At 40.9% G+C, this 4,690-nt stretch overlaps 1 non-coding gene across 1 annotated transcript; it reads right to left on the bottom strand.

Moving 5' to 3' along the window:
- Window positions 1–215: 215 nt before the first annotated feature.
- On the bottom strand, window positions 216–322 carry LOC148297641 (small nucleolar RNA R71). Its single transcript, XR_015833276.1, has one exon. It is a non-coding gene; the product is annotated as a small nucleolar RNA R71 (small nucleolar RNA).
- Window positions 323–4,690: the final 4,368 nt, after the last annotated feature.

Below are 4,690 nucleotides of genomic sequence, written 5' to 3'. Positions count from 1 at the left end.
ATCCTTACATGCATGTTAAGCAATTCTTTGAAATATGTGCTACAATCAAAATTCAAGGACTTGATGATGAGCAGATTAAGATGAGGCTATTCCCATTCAGTTTAAAAGATAAGGCTAAGTCATGGTTATACTCTTTGCCTAATGCTTCAATTCGTACTTGGGATGAGCTTTCTAATAAGTTTTTGCAGAAATTCTTTCCAGCTCAAAAGACTAACAAGATTAGAAAGGAAATTCTTGGTTTCACACAAAGAGAAGGAGAAGCTTTTCATGAATGCTGGGAGAGGTACAAGGAGATGATGAGTTCTTGCCCACACCACAATATAGAGAGTTGGATGCAAATGCAATCTTTCTATGAAGGTTTGCTTGATTCCGAAAGGATGATGGTAGATGCAACAAGTGGAGAAGGACTGATGAACAAAACAGCAGATGAGGCTTTTACTCTCTTTGAATCTTTGAGTACCAACTCTCAACAATGGAGCTACAATAAAGGAAGAGGAGCTCCTATGAAAGCTGTGGTCTCTGAGGTAAGTACTAATAATGAGATTAATGCAAAACTTGATGTTATGTGTTCTTTGCTTCAACAGGCAGTGACTGGCCCTCTAGGAAGCAAAGAGGAAGTTCAAGACCAATCTTTTGCAAAGCACATGCTAGAGCAAGCAAATGCCCTTCAAGGAAGGAATCCTCAGAATGATCCTTACTCAAACACATACAATCCGGGGTGGAGAAATCATCCTAATTTCAGGTGGAGCAATAATTCAAATGTGCAACAATCTCAAGGACCTCCCCCAGGATTTCAAATACAACAAAGGCAATTCCAGCAAGCTCCCCAACAAGTACAAGAGCAAAGGGGTGATCAAATGGGAGAATTGCAAGACATGTTCAAGAAGTTCATGGGGCAACAGATGCAAACCAATCAGAATCTTCAAAATGCAGTGAACAAACTAGAAGTGCAAGTTGGGCAGATTGCATCCTCCATGAGCAATAGAGCATCCGGAACTTTTCCAAGCCAAACGGAGGTGAATCCAAGGCATCATGAGCAAGTTAAAGCAGTGCACATCTTGAGAAGTGGTAAACAAGTTGATAATAAGGTTGGAGATGCCAATGAAGAGCAAGAAGATGGAGAAAACGTGGAGATCATTCAGCCACCACAAGGGCAGCCCACAGGTTCCACCAAACAGCCCCTCAATTCTCTTGGAAAGAGCACAGGCCCTAAGGTATCATCTAATGCTAATCAAGTTCCAATTTCATCTAATGCTTTTAGGCCTATTGCACCCTTTCCCAGCAGGTTATCAAAGTCAAAGAAAGATCAAGGCTTGGATGAGATAATGGAAATATTCAAGAAAGTGCAAATCAACATCCCATTGCTCAATGCCATTGCTCAGATTCCAAAATATGCAAAATTTTTGAAGGATCTATGCACTAACAAGAGGAGATTCAAAGAGCATGAACAGGTTGCATTAAGTGAAGAGGTTAGTGCAGTCTTACAAAGAAAGCTACCTCCAAAGCTAAAGGATCCAGGTTCATTTTCTATACCTTGTATAGTTGGTGATTTTAAGTTTCAAAAAGCTTTGCTTGATCTTGGTGCATCCATTAACCTTATGCCATATCATGTTTATGAGAAACTTAACCTTGGTGAGTTGCAAGCCACATCTGTGAGCATTCAATTGGCAGATAGAACTATCAGGTACCCTAGGGGCATTCTAGAAGATGTTTTGGTGAAAGTAGAAGAGCTGATTTTGCCAGCTGATTTCTTGGTGTTGGAAATGGAAGAAGCACCAATTCATGACAATCAGTTACCACTCATTCTTGGTCGTCCATTCATGGCAACTGCCGGTGCAATTATTGATGTGAAGAAGGGTACATTGACTATGAACGTGTTTGATGAGACAATAGCATTCAAAGTGTTTGAAGCCTCCAAGTTTCCAAGTGATGAGCATGAAGTTTTCCAGCTTGATGCAATTGATAATATGGTGAAAGAAGCACTGCCAATGAGTTATTTGGAGCCTATTGAAGCATGCATCACACAAAGCATAAGGAAAGAAGAAGTGGACAGATTAGAGGCTGTGATCTCTCCTTTACTTCTTGAGCTTGTTTGCAGCATGGATAGCTACATAGAAGTGGGAAAGAGGTATGCAAACCAATTTGAATCTTTACCCGCACCTACTAATAAGGTTTTACCTTCTATTGTGCAGGCACCGGAGTTGGAATTAAAGCAATTGCCAACACACCTTAAATATGCTTATTTAGGTGAGAGTGAGACTCTACCTGTTATCATTGCCTCACACCTCGAACCAAATGATGAGAAGAAGCTTTTGAGGGTTCTAAAAGAGCACAAAACTGCGATTGGATGGAGCATTGCAGATATCAAAGGCATAAGCCCAACATCGTGCATGCATAGGATACTATTGGAGGACAATGCAGTGCCTAAGAGGGATGCCCAAAGACGTCTCAATCCAAACATGAAGGAGGTGGTAAGGAAAGAGGTAATGAAGCTTTTAGATGTTGGTATTATTTACCCTATTTCTGACAGTAAATGGGTGAGCCCAATACAAGTTGTCCCCAAGAAATCAGGTATCACAGTGGTGAAGAATGAAGCAAACGAGCTTGTACCAACACGGATGACCACGGGCTGGAGAGTTTGCATTGATTATAGGAAACTCAACACAGCAACAAGCAAGGATCACTTCCCTCTTCCATTTATTGATCAAATGCTTGAGAGATTGGCTGGCCATAGCCACTATTGCTTCCTTGATGGATATTCAGGTTACAACCAAATCGCCATAGCCCCAGAAGATCAAGAGAAGACAACCTTCACATGTCCCTTTGGTACTTTTGCTTATAGGAGGATGCCCTTTGGTCTTTGCAACGCCCCAGCCACTTTCCAAAGGTGCATGATGAGCATTTTCTCTGACATGGTAGAAAGGTTTATTGAGGTATTCATGGATGACTTCTCTGTCTTTGGTGATTCTTTTGATCAATGTTTGCATAACTTATCTAAGGTGTTGGCTAGATGTGAACAAAATAACCTTGTGCTTAATTGGGAAAAATGTCATTTTATGGTTAACCAAGGCATAGTTCTTGGTCATGTCATCTCTAGTAATGGAATTGAGGTAGATAAAGCTAAGATTGATTTGATTGCTTCTATGCCCTCACCTACTTCTGTCAAAGAAGTACGTTCTTTCCTTGGCCATGCAGGTTTCTATAGGCGTTTCATTAAAGATTTTTCTAAGATTGCAAGGCCTTTGTGCAATCTCCTTGCCAAGGACATGGATTTTGTGTTTGATCAAAACTGTGAGAATGCTTTCAATGCTTTGAAAATGATGCTCACAACTGCCCCAATCATTATGCCACCGGATTGGAGCTTGCCTTTTGAACTGATGTGTGACGCCTCAGATTATGCTGTTGGAGCTGTTTTGGGGCAGCGAGTTGATAAGAAGCCACATGCCATCTACTATGCTAGTAGAACCCTCAACGATGCCCAACTCAACTATTCCACCACAGAGAAGGAGTTATTAGCTGTCATATTTGCTTTAGAGAAGTTCAGATCTTATTTGATTACTAACAAGGTCATTGTTTACACTGATCATGCAGCATTGAAATACTTGTTAGCTAAAAAGGATGCCAAGCCACGCCTCATTAGATGGATCCTCTTGTTGCAAGAGTTTGACTTGGAGATAAAAGATAAGAAAGGAAGTGAGAATGTGGTGGCTGATCACTTGAGTAGATTGGTGCATGTATCTAATGAAGAGGAGGATTCACTGCCATTGCGTGAAAGCTTCCCTGATGAGCAACTCTTCTCTATTTGTGCTTTGAATTCTCTTAATCCATTGCCTTGGTTTGCTGATATTGTTAACTACTTATGCACTAACGAACTCCCTACAGGGTTATCTACATTCCAACGTGACAAGCTTAGGAAGCAAGCAAGATACTACTTTTGGGATGATCCATACCTATTCAAGCATTGTCCGGACCAAGTAATTCGAAGGTGTGTGCCTGAAGGTGATTTTAAGAGCATTCTAGAGTTTTGTCACTCCCATGCATGCGGAGGCCATTTTGGAGCAAAGAAGACTGCCAACAAAGTGCTACAATCAGGTTTCTTTTGGCCTACCCTTTTTAAGGATGCTTATACATTTTGTGCTTCATGTGATAGATGCCAACGGATGGGTAATTTGCATGCTAGAAATCAGATGCCTCTCACTAATATCTTAGTCATTGATATATTTGATGTTTGGGGAATTGATTTCATGGGCCCTTTTCCTACTTCTTATGGATTTGAATATATATTAGTTGCTGTCGATTATGTTTCCAAATGGGTGGAAGCCATTGCCACTAGAACTAATGATGCTAAGATTGTGATCAGTTTTCTCAGAGGAAATATTTTTACAAGGTTTGGCACACCAAGAGCAATCATTAGTGATGGTGGCTCCCATTTTGTTAACCAAGCTTTTGCAGCACTCTTGAAGAAGTATGGAATCAAGCATAAGGTGGCAACACCCTACCATCCTCAAACTAGTGGGCAGGTTGAGATAAGCAATAGGGAGATTAAGCACATACTTGAGAAGACAGTGAACACCACAAGGAAGGATTGGTACATGCGTTTGGAGGATGCATTGTGGGCTTATAGGACAGCTTATAAGACCCCCATAGGTATGTCTCCATATAGACTTGTTTTTGGTAAACCTTGTCACTT

This window comes from Prunus avium, chromosome 1 (genome assembly GCF_965620075.1).
Source record: "Prunus avium chromosome 1, drPruAviu1.hap1.1, whole genome shotgun sequence".
NCBI classification, from domain to species: Eukaryota; Viridiplantae; Streptophyta; class Magnoliopsida; order Rosales; family Rosaceae; genus Prunus; species Prunus avium.
The sequence above is the reverse complement of the archived record's forward strand: the minus strand, read 5'-3'. Positions and strand labels throughout refer to the sequence as shown.